We start from the raw sequence: 17,096 nt of genomic DNA on the forward strand, positions 1-17,096 counted from the left end.
TAAGGGAATACCATTAAAGATTGTGTGAATTTCAGATTTTTGGATGGGTTTGTGTATGGAAGAGTTACGGATGGCTTGTGTATTTTAACATAAATATTAAAGATGACAAGTATTCGAGTTAAGGTATATTTAACGACGTAACAAAATATGGATGAAATCCCCAAGTCAGACATTTTAAATGGCATTTGTTCATTGTTCAATTAATAGGATTATGTTGTCAATGATTCCTTCGTCGGTGTAGTTTAAGGTGGAAAGTAGACAATTTTTTTTTGTCTGTCGATTATTTCCATTGATTTTCAGCCATAGAGACCATTATAAACATGTTCTTCCATTTGTTGCAGAAGCACCATTTCAAACATGTGTTACCACGACTATAATGTCACAATTTTCCTCAAGTTTCGTATTGGAGGCAATGTCTGTTCCCAAAGTGGGAAACGTGACACAGATCTAATTCAACTAATGTCACCAGGGGAAACCTATTCGATATTGAACGTCCACAGGTTAACACTGCTTAACCTGATGATAAATCGGTAGTTGTTTAACGTGTAAAAATGTGAAAACGTTGTTTTAGTTATGAAATAATAACGGAAAATCGATTTTTAACTTTGACAAGAGAAAATAAATTGTCGGGGAAAAGTTTTACGCTTTAGAAAGAATATTTCTTGTTTGCAATATGTCTTAACCAAGACCTTACACTTCTCGACACTCGCACTGTACTTTCATTAATTAAAGGTGACATTTAATTACGAACAAAATTAAATCTCCATGAACAGTAAAATAAACATAGCTAACGCCGACCCGTACGAAACACCTATTCGTATCAAAAGCCTTTAATGTAAAACTCTTCATTTCTCTTACTTCATTTTCTTCTCTGCTGAAAAACTATTCTCCCTTTAAAATCACTTACATTATCCACTCTTTGCCTTGTTATCATATACAACTAAATTGCCGGAGGCAATATAGACAGCCCCGTACGAAGACATATTTCATAAATTCCTATTTAAACAGCTATATACCGCTATATTTAACTATATTTCACTATAAATAAACATTTCACAGATAAATATATGCTATTATACAGCTCTATATGCCTGTATATAGCTCAATATAGCTGTATATAGGTATATATAGATGTCCGTATATGGAATCCCTGAAACCCCACACACATAACAAATTATTTCCATGTTAACAGAAACTCTCTAAGTATCATTTTTCCCAAGATATTTCTATTTTACTAAAATCCAATATGGCCGCCGGCAGCCATTTTGTTAGGAGACCGGAAATACTACCGACGCTTTACATTCGTTAATACCTTTCAAACAAAAAAAAATTCATGAAATTCGGTCAAAATTTACTCGAGATATTGTCAAAATACACCACGTTCACTGTACTTCCGAGTAGCCAGATAAGAGCTCACTCCAAGAGACCTACCTCACGCTCTGGAGAACATAATTTCATAAAAAAAATTTTCCCTGATTGGTACGGTCAATACCTATCTAATAAAGCTAAAACAGACGAAATATGTTCAAATGTGGCCGACCTACAAGCAAAAACTGCTTGCCGCCCTGTGCCTGTTCCACACCAAGGGGTCTAACTCACGAGTCGGTCATCCGATTTCCATAAACTTTTTTTTTGTCGATCGGTATTGTAAATACCTTTTATTTGACGTATCACTTACAAGTTTAACGTTTAAATGTCCGGAGATATCTTCGAAAAACCGTAAAGCACTTATTGGGCCACAGCTCGGGAGGGGTCGATCCAAAATCACTCATCTTCGAAGTTAGCCTGTCTTTTGACATTCCCAAACGGGAAAAAAAGAATTTTCAAAATCGGATGCGTTTTATTCAAGTTATCGTGCAGACAGACAGACGGACAGACGGACATTTTTTTTTCGCGGATTTGGCATCTCTAGACAACCACAATAGGTTTCCCCTTACTCAGGGAGTCCAATTCGACGTGTAACAAACGTATGCGTAAACCTATAAGACCCCAGTACTTCGTACGGGTCTAAAAATTTGGTCAATAAGTACTGCTAGTAACTGGCACACTATCTGAAGCTCTGAAATTTTATTGAGAATTAAGTGAAATATGAGCAAGGATATATTTCCGATGTCTACTTCCATCTAACATTGTAATTCACAATGACATATTAGTTGGGAGAAACCTATTGGACTAATTATCTAGTAGTTATCCCTGAAACAGTTTTTGACTCGTTTGGGAAGAGTAAATCTTATGAATTTTGGTTTCAATCGACGAGAATAAAATTTCTCAGGTCAAATTCGTAAATGGGCAATATCGACTTAATAACCTATGAGTTACTCATAAAAGAATTTTTGTCTAGTTTTTTTGATGGATTGATAACTAGAGAATGGAGTTTTAAAGTTTTAAAATAAAAAAGAAAGTCGTTTGTTCAATTCATCATTGAAGGGTCTGAGCAAGAGATTCCGAAACCGAAAACCATATACTGATTTTCAATGTCTAGCGCTTCCACACACTGACCTTTCGACCTTTTTTGGTTTTGTATCGCAGCGTCTTTCTAAGAACTACAAACCTGCACACTTCCAAATAAATCGTCTGTTTATTGGCGAAATAATTCAACTTTTAGTTTACAAATAAATATTATTCAACATGCGACACAGCTCACTTTTACAACTGTACTGCCAAAAATAAAAATACAACCAGAAAGAAGTTGTTCTACAAAATTGTCAGGGGAAACTAACGATTCTATAGAGCCATCGATCATTCGGATCGGATGTGGCTTGAACATCAGTTGTTCGAAACCTTGGTAAATTCATTCAATGGTTACCATCATAATCCATCAGTAATTCCATAATATGTTCTTTTCTTGGATCGATTTTTTTATTCAAGTTTCAAGCAAGGGGCAGCAAAAGCGCTCTTAAATTCATTAGTTTCATTATAGATGAAATACTATTCAATGAAATCACGTTGAAACTATGATTTTGCATATACATACGTGTTTATACAGTTTATGAGTTATTTTCTCGTTTCAATGTTAGATAATTTCAACTAATGCGAACGTTGGTGCACGAATTGAACTCATACAAATCCATACAATTTACAATAACATTCATGTTGTTAGTAGCAAAATAACATTTTCGCAATTATTTTTGAAACTTTTAAACAAAACTTCAAATGTGAATCAGAAGCTTTAGAATAAATAATGTTTCGACTCAAAGCAAAACATTTCATGTACTGACATTACATTATTAAATTGAATACATTTCGAAATACAAGTACAATGATTAGTTAAAACTAAGCGAAACGTATGATACAATAGCCAGATATGGGCATTACGTCGTCCACCTACCACCCAATAGTTCAAATTATACAACCATTTGGCGAACATCATTTTAAACATTAATTCCAGATATTTTGATGGTCGACGCTTTATATCGTTGGAGAAATGAGCAACTTTGAATATGTGAGGCTGAATGTCAATATCAATATTATAATTCTACCTTACATTACCACCTAAACAAATTCCTGAGGCGTATCTCTATCGATGAAATTTCAATTTCCACCACAGTGAAATTAATCGTGTACTGTGAACAAAGCATAGTACACGCCAGAAACATGCAGATATGAACTATTAATACTGTCATTTAACAATATCCTTTTCAACAAGCATACGCACGCAAACATTCTACCTATTCTAGAATTTCCATGTTATTTTCGTGTGCACAAGCATTTTCAGTTTTCATTTTGTGTGTAACATTGAACGTTTGTCGTGAACATCTATTGAAAACATCATTATATGAAGACTACTGAGTTGGATCTTTGAGTGAAATTATTCTATTACTGATGAAGATGCTTTGTGGTAGTTTATAGTTGTAATGGCTGAACATTGAAATGGCAATTTCGAGAATGAAATTTCGATTTTGCCTACAGGAAATCGATTTAAAGTGAAACAGATACCGTTCCAAACATTTCTTCATTAGCTTAACGTATGCTTACGTCAATGTTACAGAGAATAAACAATGTAAAGCTTGCAATGAATGTATTAATCAGGTCAAACCTGACAGGAAACACATAGAAACAGCTTTCCAAAATCTGACCTCAGAAGTTTGAATGAACTCAGGTTCAGTTTTCGTTTTTTTTTCTTACAATTATGTCACCTGACTTGAACTTTAAGTCAATTTGGTTTTTAGAGTAGACCTATCCAAGCTATCGAAATTAGTGTAAGCAACTAGTAGCTCGCCGCTTCATATAACTGGGTTCCAAGAGTATAAGAACAACGTGAATACATCGAAAAATTCTTTATTTTAGTTAATCTCACTCTTGTCAGCAATAAATAATGAATAGCCGCACAAAAACTTCAAAAAAGGGAAAAACAAACGAAAGAAAGGGATAAAATTTCGTCGACTTGGGGTGGACTTCCGCTAAAGTCATTCCAACCTGTTGCAGTGAAACTTATCCAAGGATATTTTACATGTTATGGTACTACAGAGGCGAGGCTCTCTCACCATACATACCATGTCTCGGACTTATGTCACTGCAGCCGGTCAGGAACTTGGGAAAATCACCTATTTTTTCACCTAAAATGATTGATATCACCAACAGGTCAACATGGACCTGGTGGTGTGTATACTCAAAATGTGCGCCTCTTCAAGGCCTACAAGCTGAAAAAGTTTTTTCCCAAAATGGTTTTACTCGAATAATCGCGAGAAAACGATTCTGGGCCCTTACTTCATGACCTCGAGCGTCGACAACAAAATAAAGTTCACCAAACGTAGTACTACGTTTTACTCGCAAAAGTTCAACGAATCGAATGAGCTATAAATCTGTGACCCCTTGTCCCAAAATGTCTGATTTTGTTCGATGTTTTGGCAATATAACTCATAAGAGGATTTCACTAGAGGAGGATGACATCAAATTGATCATACAAATTTAACGCAAAACCGACGTAATGTTAGAATATTTCAGATTTTCTTTTTAAACATTTGGAAGTACTAGAATCGAATTGGATTTGAAATAAAATAAAAAGTTTGTATGTGAGACACGAAATCACAACCATCAATTTGTCGGGATCTGATGCTCTGATGAATTCTGATAAATTTCAAAACTGACAGAGAAAGCACATCTAAAAGATTGTATCTGAGATATTCGAATGTTTATTAATCACCAACAGCACAACAACAACAACAAATTCTAAACACTTTATTTTTGTGAATCTTTCTAATACAATCGGTGACATGTTTACGTAAATCAATCATCGATAATATAAATTCAAAAATATCTTTTCCATTCAAAAATAGATTTTCTTCGTCGCAAACGTTTAACAATTTTTTTTTTCATCTCGCGTATTTTATCGAACAAAAGCGTACAGATGTGCGATACATTTTGACCACACACAACTTTGTCGTTGTAAATGGTCAAAGAGAATGTAAATAAACGAAAGAACCTGAATTATTTTTTGGTAGCATGCCAAGTAAACCGGGAAAGATTTACATGGTCTGCAGAGAAATTTTATATCTACCTATCGCAAAAGAAGACAAATAAATAAAGAAATTTGCATGTTGAATTCGGTTGTGTATTTTTTTCCAGTTCTTCTACTTCAACAAATAAGGGATAGGTCATGCTATGCGCTGTATATTTTTAATTCGTTACTGAAATATGCTGAGATTTTGTATTTGTTTACGTAAATCTTTGCATTTCATTAAATCAATTTAGGCAATTTACACAATTACTTGACTTTTAAATGGAAATACTGATTGTTCGTACAAATATACATAATTTAAACCCGTGATAATATCGAAACTGTTTCGGACTTGCCGTTTTTATCCACATTTCAGTTAGGTTTTCGATTTAGGTTTAATGAATAAACTAAGATTTCCATCGCTTGAGTTAGATATACTAAATGGTCAACTCGTTGTAACTATTGTAAATATTGTAGTTTCAATGGATACATATTAAGGGGTCCATTCAAAAATTACTTAATATATTTGATAATATACTACTCTCCCCCGTCCAACAATTGTTCAATATAAGTAATCAACCCAAAACAGTTCAAATTCAGGTCATGTCATTTAGTCAGTCGCTGTACAGAGACGTGGGCAGTAGACGTGAGCACACTTGCTTTCCGTTAACCATCTCACTCTGTTAATATGGTTTAAACTCGAAACAGGTTACTGTTATGCTAAATATGATATATTGCCTACATTTCGGTACAGCAAATTGGTATGACCGGTCTGACCGGTATGGCCTTAGGATAAGATAGGATGATTATAGAACATAGGTATCGCTAGTAGTTGAAATTTCTAGAATCACGATTGTGACTTGTATAATGAGACGTATGAGAACGAGAACTGTGAGATCTGATCAGTGTTAGCTAACAGGAGAGACCAATTTACTATTAGGAAAAACCCTTCATTGAAACCGCACAGAATTTATCATTTAAGAACATCAAATGTCACTATCCAAAACGATAACGGGGAAATCATACTAAAAAAAACGGTTTGTCATCTGATATTGCCAACGACGACACAAAAATGCGCTGAGCTGGCTAGTATTCGGTTATATGTATGATAATGATATAGAAGAAGTAATAGATGATGCATCAAACACTACTTTACACAAATGAAGTAATAGATTCAATTACTATTCAACATATTTTTGAAGATATGTTAGATGTCATTTACGAATGGCACCTAAACAAATCCTCTTGCTTGCGGGTTTCATAATTTACGCATTTAGCAATTTATTTTAAATATTTGCATTTCCTAGCCTCGTGTTAGCTGGCTAATTTAAATATAAACATTATCCAAAGTGTATTTACAAGTGCTTTTAAACGAAAAAAACAATCAAAATAATAAAATTTCAACAAAATCTATGATTGACTAGAGCATTGCTGCAACGCAACGTGCCCATGTCGAATTCAAAATAAATACCAACACGTGTTATAATAATAACGATCGTGGAAGATAGGATTATAAAATATTTTTAACAGCTCGTTGTGAATAAGTATCGTTTATAACATTAACGTTATGGCTGAAATATGGAAAACGTGAAAATTTATGTGTGTTTATCCGTCGGTGTTGTAAAAATGTTCAAACAAATAAATAATATTTACGCTCGTACTTCATCTGCGGGTAACTTTTTTTCTTCCTCTTGAAATCATAAAACATTTGAACCATACTGTTTTATCGATTTGGTTTGATTATTTTCGTAACCGATCTTTGGTGGTAATGCCAGTTTTATCAAGATGTATTGACCTTGAAATTAAAATAAATTTATTTTACGTCGGGTGCGATGAAAGCGTGAGCGCAAGTTGTTTTTGGAGGGTAACCAACGAATTAGAATTACGAGCAATTAATAACAAAATCTTTGAACAAAAATTTAAGCCAGCTCGCAATATCAGAACATAATAATGGAGAGTCCCCTTTCATTACATTCAAGCTATTTCAGCCAACAAGAAACATTTCCGTTACTACAACCCACAAACATTATCAACATAAAATGTATTGTCCTCCTCAATTACTAGATTCAGTAAATGCCACGCACAATGTGTGTGGTTTATGTGAATCACAAATCTAGTACTTCCAAATCTAAGAAACGTAAGTAAATGTGGGTTGTGTTTGTGGAATTTGTTGAAAGGGAGAAACATTTCATTTCCTAGCTGTATCAAATGCTAAGTCTAATAACATAATCATCGTATAGTATGAAGCGTCGAGGTCAGTGCTTTCACAATTGCATTCGATTTGCAGCTTATTCATTATACGCCTCAGATTCATATAAGCATGATAAATGGTAACAAATATAGCATGAGTGAAATGAGTTGCATTTACATCGCACACAACATGCAATGATGTGGAAGAAATAATTCGTTTTCTCTTTTGTCGAAGTAAAATTTCAATTGAAGGACGATATTTCGAGCTGAGGACATCATTTCCCTTTCACAAAAATCATCAATGCCTCTTCCAAACAAATTGGCTTAATTTAGTTAAATCTAACAACGACGACATGATTTCCTTTCTTCAAAGTTTTTCTGTTCACATTTTGCAAGGATGAATAAATTTTCTGTCAATCAATGGCAGACAATAGGCCGTCTCGAACTTATCTCTTTTTTTGCGAATTCCGCAAAATTGACAATCTCAACTATTCCAAGACAATTTATCGATTTACTTTCCCGTTTTCGTTGATACCAACCGCACTATCAATATACACAATGATAAGCAGCACAAGTTTCAGTGTTTTTTTGCTGGCACACAACCCATTTCTTTATACCGAGATAAATTTATCGTCATGTCTATTGACCTTTTTCTGTCCGAAAAGGAATATGAATGAAAAAAAAAAACTTTGAACATTACCAGGGCAAAAAGTATATAAAGAATTTTCCTCATCCGAAATGTTTACGTATTCAAAGTAAGCAGTCATGTATATAGATAGTGAAAGGCCGTATAACATTTATACTCGTTATGTGTACAACATCAAGTCTTCCAAAGGAATCGTTCGCTATGCCCAATGGTATCATAACCGGTGTGCTATGTATATGTGTGCTAGAATATAAAAAGCAGGAAAAGTACACAGAAAATACGTCTTAGATTCCCACACATAATTTAATACTCTTCGCCTTTTTAATTTTAACAAAAAAAAGAGAAATAAATTCTCTTAAAGAAAAATCTCCTTACAGGTGCTATAATATCTTTTGTGCAACCTCAAAAACAATTTTTTTTCGCTTTTCACATACGGTATATTAATCGCATAAGTTCCGACTCCCGGCTACCAAAAGAATTTTTTTTTAATGTATTATGCATGTAACATACACGCCACCATTAAGTGCTTGCGCTTAAGTGATCCACCGAAAGCTCTTGGATTATGACATTTTATAACATGCAAACATATACCTCATGACGACCATGTATATTTTATACCGTCATTCTCTATGCACCCCATATCGTAATCAACTTCTTGTGGATAATTTTCACATAAAAAGTTTTCATGTTAGCGAAGAATTATAATTTCCATTTTCTTTGTTATTTCATTCGTGTTCAGTTTCAGAAACAAATGTAGCAGCTTCGTGCTTTGCAGCATACACCTGTTGTCGTTGTAGTTGGTAGTGTGGAACGGTTCTCAATCATGACATACGTCAGCAGTCTCAGCCGAAACAGCCTTGACTCTGTGATGTAAACTTTAAACAAGCAAATATTACCGCGAAACGAAGGTGCGTCGAATTCATATATCGATTGCAAAGCGGAAAAACTCTCTTTGTATCAAATAAACGTGGTACGAAGAATCATAGCGAAAGGAAAACCAAATTTTAACAAACTAAAAAATATTCAACGATTGTCTTTTGGTATGTATGTACCGTACGTACAAAGTTGAGCAAGATTACTTGGTAAATAAATCGTTGAAGCACCTGTACTTAACGAGCTACACATTCCTACCATGGTACATCAAATGTCGAAATGATTCCCTTGTATGTTTACAACTCTATAATCTTCCAGCCAAACAGATGTGTAATTCCACTTAATATTTTCAGGACTTTATCATTGGAACATAAATTGTTGCTGGGTTTTCAAAATAGGGTGGCATCAGAAAATATATTAGAAAGACGTTGACTTAGACGTGCTCTGTTTTGCATTGATTCAATCGTTGTCAGGTAGATTGGGATTTTGTTCTACTTCAGACACAATTCTTTGTGTAATATAAATGTGAGCATCACTTTTTAACGATAAAGAAGGTACCTACACGAGACGTTTGAATCGAAAATAATAGAAAATATTTACTACCTGCATCATGCGAAAGTTGACCATTAGATGGCAATTTTTACCATGTGAAAATGATCCATTACATGTGCACTACTTTTGTTTCATTTTTTTTTTTTCAACTTTCGCATGGGCCAGAATACATTGGATGCTGCTACGTACTTCACTTTACTTCGAGGACACAACCTTGTGATAAACGCAAATTCACTGGCGTGTTTTTGAGCACCTACCTTCGGCAACCGTTTTTCGACAAATGTAGTCGCCTTCGGCACGGATGCAAAAACTCTACACTTATTACAAATCTTGCTGCTCACCGACACACTTGTGAGGGTTGCTGATATCACAGAATTGTTACCTTCTGTCATGAATTATTTTCGCAGTATCCATTGTAACGTACTATTGTGGGTACTTACACTGTTACAACCTCTCGGGTATTTCTTATTTATTGACAAAGGTAAAAATGTTCTTTGAAGTTTTCCGAATGTAAGCGAAAAGAACAATGCGAATTTCAATGTTAAAGTAGTCGAGAGTTCTTCAAACGCAGTGATCCGTTCCGACAATAACTAAAGGAACATTGCAGCAGAGACAGTAGAATGCATAAGTGAGATTATTTCAGCATTCCATTTGATTAGCTAGTCTTCCATTTTTGCATGAAATCAGGGCGAGATTACTGAATGGAAATTGCGATACCGATATGTTTCGAATGAACAAATAAATTGAGTGAATGCACACCATATCCAAACAGGAACATTGTCCCATTCCGTGTCTCAAACAGGCGCACAAAAAAAATAATCTTAAACACAACCAATGGGAAATGTAATTCGTCCAACTTAGCGACAAAACACACAACAAGAGAAAACACATTTCTATCCATTAGGTGAAAACATTGAAATTGAACAAATGTAAAATGTTTGCCAATGTACTGGCTTTACGTTACGCGACAACCGAAACGGAAAATGATACCATCAATCTTCTGAAAATCTTTCCAGGATATTCAATGTTGTTAAATCAACTCAAATGGGAGTGCTTTGTATGCGTTTGTCACCGTGTTTCATTCATATACACAATAAAAATAATTTCCGAGCCGAGGATTTTTTCCAGCAGTGTTCGAGAGCTATACATGATAGGTACAACGGAAAAGCACAACGAAAACAAGAGGAAAACACAAATATAGTCGAAGGGGAATTAATACACCTAGCATCTATAAGCTTGTTTTGTTTCCGTTATTTTTCTTCTGCTCTTTTTTTGTAACGTAAAAGCGGAGCGTTGTTTTTTTGTGTAAGAGGCATACATGGTTACGTTTGAAAGCATCAGAGAATTTGATTTTCTGTAAAATTATTTGTGAAAGTACAAGCTACGCTGTGAAATTTAATTATTCTTGTCAAAGGCACAATGCCGAGATGTTCTGCCTGACAACAAGGAGTTTCGTTTGTACGATGTGACGATAATAATGTAATAAACGGGTAATACAATTGGGGTCTCATTTACCAATCTAATGCAAAGAATAATTTTTGCCATCTCTTTGGATGTTCACCTAAATTAATAGATAGAGCTCCTACTCAGGTCGTATTGTGTGGAGTACAAAGTTTTATTGATTGAAACTTTACCGAAGTCTAATAACTAGAAAATTTGGTTACTTCCGGTAAGTGAGGTTGCTGTGGGTTTAAATTGTTGTAATATTCTTAGAGGAGGATAGTCATACCATCCTTCCTTTCTCTCATTTCAGGTCAGTGAAATATGCATTGTGTTGATGGGTCTATTGTGGAAGACTTTTGGTTTTGGTGGAACAAACTTCGTGAAACTTTGTGTAGTGTCTACACATAAAAGAAGTTTTCAGACCCAGCGATTTTATGAATAGTTAGAAATAGCTATAAGAAAAATGTTTAAAGTCGAGTCTTTTGTTCCCTTCATTTTTATTGTTATACAGATTGCAGGTAAATCACAGAATCGAATGCCCAATGCCAATACGAATTAAAAGCTTTGAACTTTACTTAAAAATGGAGTTTCGAAAGTTTTCATTTTATTAGTGAATGATCGATAACTTTTACGTGTAAAATTCACGAAGATGTGAATAAATTCAACATATACGACGACCAATTTGTTGAAAATTTGAATAAATCGAAAATTTATCTAGAAACTTATAACCACAAAATCCAATTACTTTATATATTACACTATAGCTCACAATTGCCATTTCAAAGCAAAGTCAAATCATAAGTTGAATTTTAACTTTTTAGGTTAGTTGTCGGTATCGTTGCCAGTTCCAGCAAAAGCTTCTAATTTGAATTAAAAGTTTGTGTAATGTGTATTGCAGGTATTTTTTTATGGAAAGCGATGCCGTTCAAAGTGCATCGTATGGTTTTTTGTTACGAAATTGAAAATTCCTTCTTTTGACCGAAAATAAAAACAAAGAAAACTCACTGACCGGTTGCCCATATGACTGCATAATTTGTCTTTTAGTTTGTAAGTTTATGTGTGTCTCACCTGAAAAGATATAAGAAAAAAAATGTTAAATTCAACTCACAATTGTAGGTAATCATAAAAAAGAAAAGGAAGCCGTACAGAACAGAAATTCTGCAGTGTCGTGGAGTCGATTGCGTTAGTCATTTACAGGAGTTAATAGCTTAAATCAATCTCAAAAACACTTCTAAATTTGTTCGAATAAGAGACAGAAAAATTTAAAATCTTTACAAATAACAAAAGACAGTTTGGTTGGGATCGGTTTGGTGTCATTTAAACAATTTGTAATACAAATCTGTTCGATTAGAGACATCATTTACAGCCCACAAGTACAGTCTGGACCACTGGCTTAACGTGACTTCCGAACCACGCCTCCTGAGGAAAGTTAGGTGGTTACTGATTAACTGATTAACTGATTAACTGACATTATGCCACAAATTTATCATATTATACGTCATACGAGTCATTCAGTGTGTACGGTGTGTACGTCGTTGTAGCCCCCAAACACACTGTAACTATCCAAATTATGAAATTTGAGTTAACTTTAGGATGTTACCAATACGATATAATCGCTAGAAAAATTCCATGTGAAATTGCCTCACACGGGATTCGAACCGCATCAGTTTGATAACCACAGAGCCATCCCGTCCACTACAATGTTACAACTACTGCTATTGTTTCGTTTTTTTTGTTCCACACGTAATCCTCCAGATAGAAGTAGCGTTTGTCTTTACGTTTCTTCAATTCTACACGTACGTGTGGGTAAAACGACACTCTTAACGCTTCTTTTGTTGACAACATGCAGAACGATGTGGAACAATGAAAACGGTAGTATGCTAACCAATTGCAAACTTAAATTGAGGTGAGTTTAAGTCGTTTTTCCACATTTATTTTGTAGGTATACTTATCAATTTATAAGTATGAAAACACCCACAAGTCTCAGTATGTACGGTGTCGAAGGTATGGGAAATTGTAAAATTCTCAGCAGATCACATCGAGTAATCTCATATGCTACTAAATAATTTTAATAGTATACTTTACTGATATAAGTATATAAATGGAAATGTGATTATAAAACGTTTAATGTAACAATTTTCTGCTCCTTGTTAACACGATAACTTGAGTAAATCACAACCGATTTTCAAAAACTTTTTTTTAAACGAAGTATTCAACGAAGTAGTGAAATCCTCGGGTCAAGTTCGAAAATTGGTGGTATCAGTTCAACCATCTGAAAGAAGCCTTTTCTGCTCTTTGATAACACGATAACTGGAGCAAAGTTCAACCGATTAAAAAAAAATTGTTTGGTGGAGAATGGAATTAATTCCTGAGGTTAGGTTCCAAGATAGATTATGTTGGTCTAACGAACGAGTTGATGTTGCTTACAGAATTTTTGTAACAATTTCAATAGTATTTTTCTTGTTATGTGACTTTGCCTTAAAACCGAATAAATGAAACAAAAATTAACGAGTGTGAAGTGCAAATCACAAGAGTTTAAGTTTCATTGGAAACAGGTGCCATTTTTTACCGTGTCATTTTATAGACAATGTTTCGAAGATTTTCAATGAAACTAACCAGAATTAAATCATCAATAAGAGATTTATTAGACCGTTCTAGTAGTTCTTCTATTTTAATTATGTTTTTGTGAGTAATTCTCAAAAGAAGCCTTTTCTACCCTTGGTTAACACGATAACTGGAGTAATCTCAACGCATTTTCAAAAACTTGTTTTTTATTCGATGAAGTATTGAAATCCTCAGGTCACGTTCCAAAATGGGTGGTATCGGTTCAAGCATCTGGGTGTAGTTCTCAAAAGAAGCCTCTTCTACTCTCTGATAAAACGATCTGGAGTCTTGTTATTTGATTTTGCCTTGTAAACAAAACCGAATAAACAGAACCAAAATTAATGAGTGTGAAGTTTGCGGCCAGAACGAAGCGAGGGCCGCAATTCACCCGAGTTTAAATTTTAATTGAAAACATATGTCAATTTTTACCGGGACGTTTAATATTATTTAATATTTGAGCGTTATTTAGTTTTGAGTAAGCGTTATAAATGACTCGAATTACCAATATTACCAATAATAGTGATTTTAAAATTTTGTAAAAGAAGAAAATCCGTCGCTGGAATATATTTTCCTTATAATATTGCTTTCAAATCCTTTATCCCCTCAAATAAGTCCTTATCCACATAGTGTCGAACACCAATACACACACACCGTATGCAATAAAAATCCAAAATCTGATTTCCGATAAAAGTTTGCGTGGTTAACCATTTTATTATTTCAATTTAAATGAAATACTCAGCCGAACTTACCCTTCGCATTACGATGTCATTCCAACAAAACGATAAAACCGAACAATTTCCAGCAACGTTCAAAATTCTGAACTTAATTCAATTGAAAATCAATTACAAACTTCGTTTTAAAACCTTCCATTACAACTTTTAGCAATATGAAACGTTGCATTAATCTCACTCCATTTCTACTATGCAAACTTATTTTATCGCAAGCATAATTTCACCTCTACGAAAAAAACGTTCATTGTTTTTCAAATGGTGTTAGTGCATACATTATCCAAAGTAGTTGCAGTAAAATAACAGAAATATTTTCTAGACTGTCCACGTGACAATCGAAATCTATTTTCCATTAAAATCTTCGTTTCAAATTGTGGTTTTGTACACTTTCACACATTTACCATCACCGAGGTGTGTACATTATGAAAAAGCACAAATCTATCAGCAAAACAAACCCTCCGATAAACCGATTTACTTCGAATTATAGCCCCATAGTTGATAGATGGGAATGTGAACAGAGAAATTCTCGGTATTCATAATTTATAATTCAAATGTGATGAACTATATCAGGTTGATTTAACGGCAAATTGGAGTATCTACTCAATACATAATTAATCGGATAACAGAACTGAGTAATAACACCGATGAATATAAATTCATTCATGTCACGACCAGGATCATTTTCCATTGCATAACGTGGATATACGATGGCATCCTATTTTATTCAAATTAATCTTTTGAAAATGTAATTTGAAAGCACCACTCAATCAATCTATTTCGAAACACTTGACCTATAAATTTAAAATTAAAAAAAAAAACGAAGGAAACGAACGAGAACGTCTGCTGTATACAGTCAAAGGCAGTCAATTTTCAGCATAAATTCAGCTGTTTTTTAGCTGATCCACACATACAATCAAAACTGGTTTTCCTTGTTCATACGGTTGAAGGTGCTACACGCAAGCGCATGATAGTGGTAAAACCGTATAAAGACGTATAAACGGTTGTGATTGTTTATATGGATCAGCTGAAAAACAGCTGAAGCTAATTTATGCTGAAAATTGACTGCCTTTGACTGTATGGCAATTCGATATTGTTTTGCTCTCTTCCAGATATTCATAATAAAATTTAATTAATCAGGGAATATACGCAAAAGATCCAGTACAGCGACTGTTATCATTGGAATATCGATTGTATCTGATATTAAGATCGACATTTCATTACATAACACTGTGTAGTGTGATCGGAATATTATAACAGTGGTAAGGGATTTCCGTTCATTTATTTATGGAAGACTAACTGAGTACTTTCGAATGTATTGCATAACTACAATTAAGTTAGTTTATCACACATACAGTTAACCCCATTCAAATTTGTCGCGCATGTTGCGTCAGCTGTTTTTCAGCAAGTTATGCAAGTTATGTAGTGGTAGTTAAATTTCATTTCAATATAATCGATAAGTCCAACCTCAATCGATGAGCACACATTACACATTTGTTTTCTTCTGACTACCTCTTCAATCACCGTAATACTCAGTATATCTAAACCACGGCAATTGATAGAAATTACTGGGAATTGTCTTATTAGGGCGACGTATACCTACTATCACATTGTACACAGTGCAAACGAGTATAATATAAGATCCATTGTCTATAGATTAAACAGTATTACGGTTCGTGTTTCATATATGGTTTAACCCAAGCATTTCGCATAACAATTGATTCAAACATCGAACCAGACTCTTGAGAACATGTACCACTATAGAAACATATACATTGAAATTCATGTGTTTATAAGTAACGACATGATGCACGTTGTACTGAATTCGATTCAGTAAATCTTAAAACAAGTGGAAGAGATGTCTTTTATATGGAACAGGCTATAATGAATGACTCGCACACGTGATTATAATAAGTGCAAAAGAAAGTTGCGTGGATATCACGACAGTAGCATAATATCGGCAGGATCGGTAGAAAGCACTCAAAAAGGTAAGAAAACGGTACTGACATAGACGACTATAAGTGGAATTTCCATTAAAGAAATCTTAAAAGTTTAACCCTTTTCCATTTACATCCCCCACAAGGGAATCCCTTGAAGGGATTCAACTTCGTATTGTCACTGGCTATCACATAAAGGCAAAATATTCGTAACTTATTCACAAAATATTATCACTTTTATTCGTCGGCCGGCGAGGACTGGCGGCCCGGGCTCCCGGGTTTCCTTAGACCAAATAGTCGTGCCTTTGAGCCAGTTTTTGGAGCAAAGCAAATAGACTCTTAACAATAGTCCGCATCGTTCGGGTCTCATTGAACAAACGTAATTTGTTGTGATTCCCTTAGAGAACTCAGAATTGTTTAAAGTGCATGCCACTTTAAAGTATAAATGATAGAAGGCACAACTTTAAAATAGGTTTATGTTCATTTCAACAATTTTATCAGATTCAATTCGTGATGGATAATGACATTGGATTAGCAATGAACAGAATACTGGGACGTGAGTTCGTTCAAATGAAATTTTCCGAAATTGATACTGTTATGCGGTTATATGCAGTGTTGTTGATTCGATAAATATTTATACCACAGTGAAGCAATTCGTCGAAATTCAAAATGATTACGAAGATTATTAT

General features: G+C 34.3%; 1 protein-coding gene across 2 annotated transcripts in view; it reads right to left on the reverse strand.

The window, feature by feature from the left end:
* LOC119067665 (furin-like protease 1) overlaps window positions 1-17,096 on the reverse strand; it is a 126,900-nt gene that overhangs the window by 80,582 nt on the left and 29,222 nt on the right. The gene's annotated exons all lie outside the window — the stretch shown is intronic.

The sequence above is a fragment of the Bradysia coprophila genome, chromosome II (assembly GCF_014529535.1).
Source record: "Bradysia coprophila strain Holo2 chromosome II, BU_Bcop_v1, whole genome shotgun sequence".
Lineage (NCBI taxonomy): Eukaryota > Metazoa > Arthropoda > Insecta > Diptera > Sciaridae > Bradysia > Bradysia coprophila.